This window comes from Somniosus microcephalus, chromosome 21 (genome assembly GCF_052327205.1).
Source record: "Somniosus microcephalus isolate GS21.2 chromosome 21, FLI_Smic_1.0, whole genome shotgun sequence".
NCBI lineage: Eukaryota > Metazoa > Chordata > Chondrichthyes > Squaliformes > Somniosidae > Somniosus > Somniosus microcephalus.
The window spans coordinates 862561-875301 of record NC_141007.1 but is presented as its reverse complement, the minus strand read 5'-3'; the positions used below and the strand labels follow the sequence as shown (position 1 = coordinate 875301).

General features: G+C 52.0%; 1 pseudogene across 1 annotated transcript in view; it reads right to left on the bottom strand.

The window, feature by feature from the left end:
* Positions 1 to 12377, bottom strand: part of LOC147102540 (epsin-2 pseudogene) — a 143388-nt pseudogene extending 131011 nt beyond the window's left edge. Inside the window, exon 1 of the transcript XR_015073186.1 lies at positions 12157 to 12377. The product of XR_015073186.1 is annotated as an epsin-2 pseudogene (transcript). The remainder of the gene's footprint in view (positions 1 to 12156) is intronic.
* Between the last annotated feature and the right edge of the window lie 364 nt (positions 12378 to 12741).

Below are 12741 nucleotides of genomic sequence, written 5' to 3'. Positions count from 1 at the left end.
CAGACACCCAGGGAGGTGAGCATTTAGTGGGATTCAGACCCCAGGGAGTGAGCATTTAGTGGATTCAGACCCCAGGGAGTGAGCATTCAGTGGATTCAGAGCCCAGGGAGTGGCATTCAGTGGATTCAGACCCCAGGGAGTGAGCATTTAGTGGATTCAGACCCCAGGGAGTGAGCATTTAGTGGATTCAGACCCCAGGGAGTGAGCATTTCGTGGATTCAGACCCCAGGGAGTGAGCATTTAGTGGATTCAGACCCCAGGGAGTGAGCATTTCGTGGATTCAGACCCCAGGGACGTGGGCATTTAGTGGATTCAGACCCCAGGGAGTGAGCATTTAGTGGATTCAGACCCCAGGGAGTGAGCATTCAGTGGATTCAGACCCCAGGGAGTGAGCATTTAGTGGATTCAGACCCCAGGGAGTGGGCATTCAGTGGATTCAGACCACAGGGAGTGGGCATTTAGTGGATTCAGACCCCAGGGAGTGAGCATTTAGCTGGATTCAGACCCCAGGAGTGAGCATTTAGTGGATTCAGACCCCAGGGAGTGAGCATTTAGTGGATTCAGACCCCAGGGAGTGAGCATTTAGTGGATTCAGACCCCAGGGAGTGAGCATTTAGTGGATTCAGACCCCAGGGAGTGAGCATTTAGTGGATTCAGACCCGAGGGAGTGAGCATTTAGTGGATTCAGACCCCAGGAGTTAGCATTTAGTGGATTCAGACCCCAGGGAGTGAGCATTTAGTGGATTCAGACCCCAGGGAGTGAGCATTTAGTGGATTCAGACCCCAGGGAGTGAGCATTTAGTGGATTCAGACCCACAGCGAGTGGGCATTTAGTGGATTCAGACCCCAGGGAGTGAGCATTTAGTGGATTCAGACCCCAAGGAGTGGGCATTTAGTGGATTCAGACCCCAGGGACGTGGGCATTTACTGGATTCAGAGCCCAGGGAGTGGGCATTTAGTGGATTCAGACCCCAGGGGAGTGAGCATTTAGTGGATTCAGACCCCAGGGAGTGAGCATTCAGTGGATTCAGAGCCCAGGGAGTGGGCATTCAGTGGATTCAGACACCCAGGGAGTGAGCATTTAGTGGATTCAGACCCCAGGGAGGTGAGCATTTAGTGGATTTCAGACCCCCAGGGAGTGAGCATTTAGTGGATTCAGACCCCAGGGAGTGAGCATTCAGTGGATTCAGACCCCAGGGAGTGAGCATTTAGTGGATTCAGACCCCAGGGAGTGAGCATTTAGTGGATTCAGGCCCCAGGGAGTGAGCATTTAGTGGATTCAGACCCCAGGGAGTGAGCATTTCGTGGATTCAGACCCCCAGGGAGTGAGCATTTAGTGGATTCAGACCCCAGGGAGTGAGCATTTAGTGGATTCAGACCCCAGCAAGTGGGCCTTTAGCGGATTCAGACCCCAGGGAGTTGGGCATTTAGTGGATTCAGACCCCAGGGAGTGAGCATTCAGTGGATTCAGACCCCAGGGAGTGAGCATTTAGTGGATTCAGACCCAGGGAGTGAGCATTTAGTGGATTCAGACCCCAGGGAGTGAGCATTTAGTGGATTCAGACCCCAGGGAGTGAGCATTTAGTGGATTCAGACCCCAGAGAGTGAGCATTTAGTGGATTCAGACCCCAGGGAGTGGGCATTTAGTGGATTCAGACCCCAGGGAGTGAGCATTTAGTGGATTCAGACCCCAGGGAGTGAGCATTTAGTGGATTCAGACCCCAGGGAGTGAGCATTTAGTGGATTCAGACCCCAGGGAGTGAGCATTTAGTGGATTTCAGACCCTAGGGAGTGAGCATTTAGTGGATTCAGACCCCAGGGAGTGAGCATTCAGTGGATTCAGACCGCAGGGAGTGAGCATTCTAGTGGATTCAGACCCCAGGGAGTGAGCATGTAGTGGATTCAGACCCCAGGGAGTGGAGCATTTAGTGGATTCAGACCCCAGGGAGTGAGCATTTAGTGGATTCAGAACCCCAGGGAGTGGGCATTTAGTGGATTCAGACCCCAGGGAGTGAGCATTTAGCGGATTCAGACCCCAGGGAGTGAGCATTTAGTGGATTTCAGAGCCCAGGGAGTGAGCATTTAGTGGATTCAGACCCCAGGGAGTGAGCATTTAGCGGATTCAGACCCCAGGGAGTGAGCATTTAGTGGATTCAGACCCCAGGAAGTGAGCATTCAGTGGATTCAGACCCCAGGGAGCTGAGCATTTCGTGGATTCAGACCCCAGGGAGTGAGCATTTAGTGGATTCAGACCCCAGGAGTGAGCATTTAGTGGATTCAGACCCCAGGGAGTGAGCATTTAGTGGATTCAGACCCCAGGGAGTGAGCATTTAGTGGATTCAGACCCCAGCAAGTGGGCCTTTAGCGGATTCAGACCCCAGGGAGTGGGCATTTAGTGGATTCAGACCCAGGGAGTGAGCATTCAGTGGATTCAGACCCCAGGGAGTGAGCATTTAGTGGATTCAGACCCCAGGGAGTGAGCATTTAGTGGATTCAGACCCCAGGGAGTGAGCATTTAGTGGATTCAGACCCCAGAGAGTGAGCATTTAGTGGATTCAGACCCCAGGGAGTGGGCATTTAGTGGATTCAGACCCCAGGGAGTGAGCATTTAGTGGATTCAGACCCCAGGGAGTGGGCATTCAGTGGATTCAGACCCCAGGGAGTGAGCATTTAGTGGATTCAGACCCCAGGGAGTGAGCATTCAGTGGATTCAGACCCCAGGGAGTGAGCATTTGGCGGATTCAGACCCCAGGGAGTGAGCATTCAGTGGATTCAGACCCCAGGGAGTGAGCATTTAGTGGATTCAGGACCCCAGGGAGTGGGCATTCAGTGGATTCAGACCCCAGGGAGTGAGCATTCAGTGGATTCAGACCCCAGGGAGTGAGCATTTAGTGGATTCAGACCCCAGGGAGGTGAGCATTCAGTGGATTCAGACCCCAGGGAGTGAGCATTTAGTGGATTCAGACCCCAGGGAGTGGGCATTTAGTGGATTCAGACCCCAGGGAGTGAGCATTTAGTGGATTCAGACCCCAGGGAGTGAGCATTTAGTGGATTCAGACCCCAGGGAGTGGGCATTTAGTGGATTCAGACCCCAGGGAGTGAGCATTTAGTGGATTCAGACCCCAGGGAGTGAGCATTTAGTGGATTCAGACCCCAGGGAGTGGGCATTTAGTGGATTCAGACCCCAGGGAGTGGGCATTTAGTGGATTCAGACCCCAGGGAGTGAGCATTTAGTGGATTCAGACCCCAGGGAGTGAGCATTTAGTGGATTCAGACCCCAGGGAGTGAGCATTTAGTGGATTCAGACCTCAGGGAGTGAGCATTTAGTGGATTCAGACCCCAGGGAGTGAGCAATTAATGGATTCAGGACCCCAGGGAGTGAGCATTTAGTGGATTCAGAGCCCAGGGAGTGGGCATTCAGCTGGATTCAGACCCCAGGGAGTGGGCATTTAGTGGATTCAGACCCCAGGGAGTGGGCATTTAGTGGATTCAGAGCCCCAGGGAGTGGGCATTCAGTGGATTCAGACCCCAGGGAGTGGGCATTTAGTGGATTCAGACCCCAGGGAGTGGGCATTTAGTGGATTCAGGCCCCAGGGAGTGAGCATTTAGTGGATTCAGAGCCCAGGGAGTGAGCATTTAGTGGATTCAGACCTCCAGGGAGTGGGCATTTAGTGGATTCAAGACCCCAGGGAGTGAGCATTTAGTGGATTCAGACCGCAGGGAGAGTGGGCATTTAGTGGATTCAGACCCCAGGGAGTGAGCATTTAGTGGATTCAGACCCCAGGGAGTGAGCATTTCGCGGATTCAGACCCCAGGGAGTGGGCATTTAGTGGATTCAGACCCCAGGGTGTGAGCATTCAGTGGATTCAGACCCCCAGGGAGTGAGCATTGAGTGGAGTTCAGACCCCAGGGAGTGAGCATTTAGTGGATTCAGACCCCAGGGAGTGGGCATTTAGTGGATTCAGACCAGCAGGGAGTGGGCATTTAGTGGATTCAGACCCCAGGGAGTGAGCATTTAGTGGATTCAGACCTCAGGGAGTGAGCATTTAGTGGATTCAGACCCCAGGGGAGTGAGCATTTAGTGGATTCAGACCCCAGGGAGTGAGCATTTAGTGGATTCAGACCCCAGGGAGTGAGCATTTAGTGGATTCAGACCCAGGGAGTGAGCATTTAGTGGATTCAGACCCCAGGGAGTAGGGCATTTAGCGGATTCAGACCCCAGGGAGTGAGCATTTAGCGGATTCAGACCCCAGGGAGTGAGCATTTAGTGGATTCAGACCCCAGGGAGTGAGCATTTAGTGGATTCAGACCCCAGGGAGTGAGCATTTAGCGGATTCAGACCCCAGGGAGTGAGCATTTAGTGGATTCAGACCCCAGGGAGTGGGCATTTAGTGGATTCAGACCCCAGGGAGTGAGCATTTAGTGGATTCAGACCCCAGGGAGTGAGCATTTAGTGGATTCAGACCCCAGGGATTGGGCATTTAGTGGATTCAGACCCCAGGGAGTGAGCATTTAGTGGATTCAGACCCCAGGGAGTGAGCATTTAGTGGATTCAGACCCCAGGGAGTGAGCATTTAGTGGATTCAGACCCCAGGGAGTGAGCATTTAGTGGATTCAGACCCCAGGGAGTGAGCATTTAGCGGATTCAGACCCCAGGGAGTGGGCATTTAGTGGATTCAGACCCCAGGGAGTGAGCATTTAGTGGATTCAGACCCCAGGGAGTGAGCATTTAGTGGATTCAGACCCCAGGGAGTGAGCATTTAGTGGATTCAGACCCCAGGGAGTGGGCATTTAGTGGATTCAGACCCCAGGGAGTGAGCATTTAGTGGATTCAGAGCCCAGGGAGTGAGCATTTAGTGGATTCAGACCCCAGGGAGTGAGCATTTACTGGATTCAGACCCCAGGGAGTGGGCATTTAGTGGATTCAGACCCCAGGGAGTGAGCATTTAGCGGATTCAGACCCCAGGGAGTGAGCATTTAGTGGATTCAGACCCCAGGGAGTGAGCATTTAGCGGATTCAGACCCCAGGGAGTGAGCATTTAGTGGATTCAGACCCCAGGGAGTGGGCATTTAGTGGATTCAGACCCCAGGGAGTGAGCATTTAGTGGATTCAGACCCCAGGGAGTGAGCATTTGGTGGATTCAGACCCCAGGGAGTGAGCATTTAGTGGATTCAGACCCCAGGGAGTGAGCATTTAGTGGATTCAGACCCCAGGGAGTGAGCATTTAGTGGATTCAGACCCCAGGGAGTGAGCATTTAGTGGATTCAGACCCCAGGGAGTGAGCATTTAGTGGATTCAGACCCCAGGGAGTGGGCATTTAGTGGATTCAGACCCCAGGGAGTGAGCATTTAGTGGATTCAGACCCCAGGGAGTGGGCATTTAGTGGATTCAGACCCCAGGGAGTGGGCATTTAGTGGATTCAGACCCCAGGGAGTGGGCATTTAGTGGATTCAGACCCCAGGGAGTGAGCATTTAGTGGATTCAGACCCCAGGGAGTGGGCATTTAGTGGATTCAGACCCCAGGGAGTGGGCATTTAGTGGATTCAGACCCCAGGGAGTGAGCATTTAGTGGATTCAGACCCCAGGGAGTGAGCATTTAGTGGATTCAGACCCCAGGGAGTGAGCATTTAGTGGATTCAGACCCCAGGGAGTGGGCATTTAGTGGATTCAGACCCCAGGGAGTGGGCATTTAGTGGATTCAGACCCCAGGGAGTGAGCATTTAGTGGATTCAGACCCCAGGGAGTGAGCATTTAGTGGATTCAGACCCCAGGGAGTGAGCATTTAGTGGATTCAGACCCCAGGGAGTGAGCATTTAGCGGATTCATACCCCAGGGAGTGAGCATTTAGTGGATTCAGACCCCAGGGAGTGAGCATTTAGTGGATTCAGACCCCAGGGAGTGGGCATTTAGTGGATTCAGACCCCAGGGAGTGAGCATTTAGTGGATTCAGACCCCAGGGAGTGGGCATTTAGTGGATTCAGACCCCAGGGAGTGAGCATTTAGTGGATTCAGACCCCAGGGAGTGGGCATTTAGTGGATTCAGACCCCAGGGAGTGAGCATTTAGTGGATTCAGACCCCAGGGAGTGAGCATTTAGTGGATTCAGACCCCAGGGAGTGAGCATTTAGTGGATTCAGACCCCAGGGAGTGGGCATTTAGTGGATTCAGACCCCAGGGAGTGGGCATTTAGTGGATTCAGACCCCAGGGAGTGAGCATTTAGTGGATTCAGACCCCAGGGAGTGAGCATTTAGTGGATTCAGACCCCAGGGAGTGAGCATTTAGTGGATTCAGACCCCAGGGAGTGAGCATTTAGCAGATTCAGACCCCAGGGAGTGAGCATTTAGTGGATTCAGACCCCAGGGAGTGAGCATTTAGTGGATTCAGACCCCAGGGAGTGGGCATTTAGTGGATTCAGACCCCAGGGAGTGAGCATTTAGTGGATTCAGACCCCAGGGAGTGGGCATTTAGTGGATTCAGACCCCAGGGAGTGAGCATTTAGTGGATTCAGACCCCAGGGAGTGGGCATTTAGTGGATTCAGACCCCAGGGAGTGAGCATTTAGTGGATTCAGACCCCAGGGAGTGAGCATTTAGTGGATTCAGACCCCAGGGAGTGGGCATTTAGTGGATTCAGACCCCAGGGAGTGAGCATTTAGTGGATTCAGACCCCAGGGAGTGGGCATTCAGTGGATTCAGACCCCAGGGAGTGAGCATTTAGTGGATTCAGACCCCAGGGAGTGAGCATTTAGTGGATTCAGACCCCAGGGAGTGAGCATTTAGTGGATTCAGACCCCAGGGAGTGGGCATTTAGTGGATTCAGACCCCAGGGAGTGGGCATTTAGTGGATTCAGACCCCAGGGAGTGAGCATTTAGTGGATTCAGACCCCAGGGAGTGAGCATTTAGTGGATTCAGACCCCAGGGAGTGGGCATTTAGTGGATTCAGACCCCAGGGAGTGAGCATTTAGTGGATTCAGACCCCAGGGAGTGGGCATTTAGTGGATTCAGACCCCAGGGAGTGAGCATTTAGTGGATTCAGACCCCAGGGAGTGGGCATTTAGTGGATTCAGACCCCAGGGAGTGAGCATTTAGTGGATTCAGACCCCAGGGAGTGAGCATTTAGTGGATTCAGACCCCAGGGAGTGAGCATTTAGTGGATTCAGACCCCAGGGAGTGGGCATTTAGTGGATTCAGACCCCAGGGAGTGGGCATTTAGTGGATTCAGACCCCAGGGAGTGAGCATTTAGTGGATTCAGACCCCAGGGAGTGAGCATTTAGTGGATTCAGACCCCAGGGAGTGAGCATTTAGTGGATTCAGACCCCAGGGAGTGAGCATTTAGCGGATTCAGACCCCAGGGAGTGAGCATTTAGTGGATTCAGACCCCAGGGAGTGAGCATTTAGTGGATTCAGACCCCAGGGAGTGGGCATTTAGTGGATTCAGACCCCAGGGAGTGAGCATTTAGTGGATTCAGACCCCAGGGAGTGGGCATTTAGTGGATTCAGACCCCAGGGAGTGAGCATTTAGTGGATTCAGACCCCAGGGAGTGGGCATTTAGTGGATTCAGACCCCAGGGAGTGAGCATTTAGTGGATTCAGACCCCAGGGAGTGAGCATTTAGTGGATTCAGACCCCAGGGAGTGGGCATTTAGTGGATTCAGACCCCAGGGAGTGAGCATTTAGTGGATTCAGACCCCAGGGAGTGGGCATTCAGTGGATTCAGACCCCAGGGAGTGAGCATTTAGTGGATTCAGACCCCAGGGAGTGAGCATTTAGTGGATTCAGACCCCAGGGAGTGAGCATTTAGTGGATTCAGACCCCAGGGAGTGGGCATTTAGTGGATTCAGACCCCAGGGAGTGGGCATTTAGTGGATTCAGACCCCAGGGAGTGAGCATTTAGTGGATTCAGACCCCAGGGAGTGAGCATTTAGTGGATTCAGACCCCAGGGAGTGAGCATTTAGTGGATTCAGACCCCAGGGAGTGAGCATTTAGTGGATTCAGACCCCAGGGAGTGAGCATTTAGCGGATTCAGACCCCAGGGAGTGAGCATTTAGTGGATTCAGACCCCAGGGAGTGGGCATTTAGTGGATTCAGACCCCAGGGAGTGGGCATTTAGCGGATTCAGACCCCAGGGAGTGAGCATTTAGTGGATTCAGACCGCAGGGAGTGGGCATTTAGTGGATTCAGACCCCAGGGAGTGGGCATTTAGTGGATTCAGACCCCAGGGAGTGAGCATTTAGTGGATTCAGACCCCAGGGAGTGAGCATTTAGTGGATTCAGACCCCAGGGAGTGAGCATTTAGTGGATTCAGACCCCAGGGAGTGGGCATTTAGTGGATTCAGACCCCAGGGAGTGAGCATTTCGTTGATTCAGACCCCAGGGAGTGGGCATTTAGTGGATTCAGACCCCAGGGAGTGGGCATTTAGTGGATTCAGACCCCAGGGAGTGAGCATTTAGTGGATTCAGACCCCAGGGAGTGAGCATTTAGCGGATTCAGACCCCAGGGAGTGAGCATTTAGTGGATTCAGACCCCAGGGAGTGGGCATTTAGTGGATTCAGACCCCAGGGAGTGAGCATTTAGCGGATTCAGACCCCAGGGAGTGAGCATTTAGCGGATTCAGACCCCAGGGAGTGAGCATTTAGTGGATTCAGACCCCAGGGAGTGAGCATTCAGTGGATTCAGACCCCAGGGAGTGAGCATTTAGCAGACTATCAGGCAGTTGAAGTTGAACAATATGCAAATTGTTTCTTGTGTGTGGGGTTGAGAGGGGTTAATTTTCTAACAAACATTTCAGAGTAATAGAGATCCAAGCAACAGTAACCAGCGCCTTAGACAATCTTAAATCAGAATAAATATTCTAAATCCATTCTCTCCGGCAAAGCATTTCTTCACCACCGCCCTGAGGTGTGATTTCAATCATGGTTATTCTCCTTAGAGCAGAAGTAGTTAAGAGATTTAATAGAGGTGTTCATAATCATGAATGATTTTGATAGAGTAAATAAAGAGAAACAGTTTGCAGTGGCTGGAAGGGTCGGTAACCAGACACGGATTGAAGGAGACTGACAGAAGAACCAGAGGGGAGATGAGGAAACTTTTTTTTTTTTTAAACGCAGCGAGCTGTTGTGATCTGGAATGTGCTGCCTGAAAGGGCAGTGGAAGCAGATTCAATAGTAACCTTCAAAAGAGAATTGGATAAATAATTGAAGGGAAAACATTTGCAGGGCTCTGGGGAAAGAGCAGGGAAGTGGGATTAATTGCTCACTCCCTGGGGTCTGAATCCACTGAATGCCCACTCCCTGGGGTCTGAATCCACTAAATGCTCACTCCCTGGGGTCTGAATCCACTAAATGCCCACTCCCTGGGGTCTGAATCCACTAAATGCTCACTCCCTGGGGTCTGAATCCACTAAATGCCCACTCCCTGGGGTCTGAATCCACTAAATGCTCACTCCCTGGGGTCTGAATCCACTAAATGCTCACTCCCTGGGGTCTGAATCCACTAAATGCCCACTCCCTGGGGTCTGAATCCACTAAATGCCCACTCCCTGGGGTCTGAATCCACTAAATGCTCACTCCCTGGGGTCTGAATCCACTAAATGCTCACTCCCTGGGGTCTGAATCCACTAAATGCCCACTCCCTGGGGTCTGAATCCACTAAATGCCCACTCGCTGGGGTCTGAATCCACTAAATGCCCACTCCCTGGGATCTGAATCCACTAAATGCTCACTCCCTGGGGTCTGAATCCACTAAATGCCCACTCCCTGGGGTCTGAATCCACTAAATGCCCACTCCCTGGGGTCTGAATCCACTAAATGCCCACTCCCTGGGGTCTGAATCCACTAAATGCCCACTCCCTGGGGTCTGAATCCACTAAATGCCCACTCCCTGGGGTCTGAATCCACTAAATGCTCACTCCCTGGGGTCTGAATCCACTAAATGCTCACTCCCTGGGGTCTGAATCCACTAAATGCCCACTCCCTGGGGTCTGAATCCACTAAATGCCCACTCCCTGGGGTCTGAATCCACTAAATGCCCACTCCCTGGGGTCTGAATCCACTAAATGCCCACTCCCTGGGGTCTGAATGCACTGAATGCCCACTCCCTGGGGTCTGAATCCACTAAATGCCCACTCCCTGGGGTCTGAATCCACTGAATGCTCACTCCCTGGGGTCTGAATCCACTAAATGCCCACTCCCTGGGGTCTGAATCCACTAAATGCTCACTCCCTGGGGTTTGAATCCACTAAATGCTCAGTCCAGTGGACGTAGTGTATTTAGACTTCCAAAAGGCATTTGACAAGGTGCCACACAAAAGATTATTGCTTAAGATAAAAAATCACGGGGTTGGGGGTAATATTCTGGCATGGATAGAGGATTGGCTTATCTAACAGAAGGCAGAGAGTTGGGATAAATGGTTCATTCTCAGACTGGCAATCAGTAACTAGTGGTGTTCCGCAGGGGTCAGTGCTGGGTCCCCAACTCTTTACAATCTATATTAACGATTTGGAGGAGGGGACCGAGTGTAACCTATCAAAGTTTGCAGATGATACTAAGATGGGAGGGAAAGTAGTGAGTGAGGAGGACATAAAAAACCTGCAAGGGGACATCGACAGGCTAAGTAAGTGGGCAGAGATTTGGCAGATGGAATACAATACTGGAAAGTGTGAGGTTATGCACTTTGGCAGGAAAAATCGTAGAGCAAGTTATTATCTTAATGGCAAGAAACTGGAAAGTACTGAAGTACAAAGGGATCTGGGGGTCCTGGTGCACGAAACTCAAAAGGTTAGTATGCAGGTGCAGCAAGTGATTAAGAAGGCCAATGGAATGTTGGCTTTCATTGCTAGGGGGATAGAATATAAAAATAGGGAGGTATTGCTTCAGTTGTACAAGGTATTGGTGAGACCGCACCTGGAATACTGCGTACAGTTTTGGTGTCCATACTTAAGAAAGGACATACTTGCTCTCGAGTCAGTACAAAGAAGGTTCACTCGGTTAATCCCGGGGATGAGGGGATGGACATATGAGGAGAGGTTGAGTAGATTGGGACTCTACTCATTGGAGTTCAGAAGAATGAGAGGCGATCTTATTGAAACATATAAGATTGTGAAGGGGTTGGATCGGGTGGATGCGGGGAAGATGTTCCTGATGATGGGTGAAACTAGAACTAGGGGGCATAGTCTTAGAATAAGGGGCTGCTCTTTCAAAACTGAGATGAGGAGGAACTACTTCATTCAGAGGGTGGTAGGTCCATGGAATATGCTGCCCCAAAAAGCTGTAGAAGCTACATCATTACATAAATTTAAAACAGAAATAGACAGTTTCCTAGAAGTAAAGGGAATTAAGGGTTACGGGGAGCGGGCAGGAATTTGGACATGAGTCTAGGTTCGGATCGGTCATGGCCCTGTGGGTAGCGGAGCGGGCCCAGGGGCCGTGTAGCCTGATCCTGCTCCTATTTCGTGTGTCTAATTCTGTTAGATTCAGGAGATAGTCCTGTCATAGTGGATTGGCGGTTAGGATCAGATCAGCCATGATTTATTGAATGGCGGAGCAGGCTCGAGGGGCCGATTGGCGGAGCAGGCTCGAGGGGCCGACTGGCGGAGCAGGCTCGAGGGGCCGACTGGCGGAGCAGGCTCGAGGGGCCGAATGGCCGACTCCTGCTCCTATTTCTTATGTTCTTATGTTCCCTGGGGTCTGAGACTGCTCTAGCCAAGAGCTGGCACATGGCACGATGGGCCGAATGGCCTCCTTCTGTGCTGTATCATTCTATGATTCTAAACAGCGAGTGCAGGTTTCAGATTAGTTTGTCTCTCCCTCCCCACCTCTCCTCTCTCCCTCTGCCCCTTCCCTCCTTTTGCCCTTCCCACCCTCCTTCCCTGCATTGATTCGGATTGCAGCTCAGCCTGTCTGCTGCATCAAGCCGGAGTAATCCCAGTGCTCGCTCGCTCACTCACTCACACACACACACACCTCCCAACAGTAAAAATACTAGTTCACAAATACTAACCAACCGGCCGTGATATTAACTCAACGAGCAGATTGAACTCTGTGCAGAGGCGATAATCACTCGCCACCGCATCAAAGCCCCGCACCGCTACCCTGACCTTGCACAGAGAGCCGGGGCTGGGTTAGACTGTGCCCACGGCTGCAGGCATCCACTCACCTGATCCGCCAGCCCTGGAGAGAGTGGTGTACCGTCCCATCGGTCTCCTAGCCGGGACCACTGCTCCTGCCTGCCCGCCCCTCACTCACTCGGCGCTGTGAGCCCAGTCCGTATCTCGCTGATTCATCCCCAGGTCTGTGTGTGTGTTTGGAGGGGTGGGTGTGGGGAGACGCACACACGTCCCTCTGATGCAGCCAGTCTCCTCCTACACAGTGTGTGCAAGATGCGCGCCCCCCGCCTCCTGCTGCTGAAACTAACCTCGGCAGTTTCACTGCAAAGCTTTACCTAGAGAGAGTCAGGCCAGGCAGCGGACAGTGTGGGAGCTGCTTCTGATTAACGAGCACAAGCCTTTTAATTCCTCACCTCCCTAAATGAGGGATATCTTGGAGTAAGGATTCCCCAGGTCACTGTGGGTGCTAACATGGCAAGAACAACTGGACTGGCATTTACTGAGCATATTAATGACCTGGGTGTACAGGGCACAATTGCAAAATTTGCAGATGACGCAAAACTTGGAAGTGATAGACTTCAGGAAGACCTAGACAGGCTGGTGAAATGGGCGGACACGTGGCAGATGAAATTTAA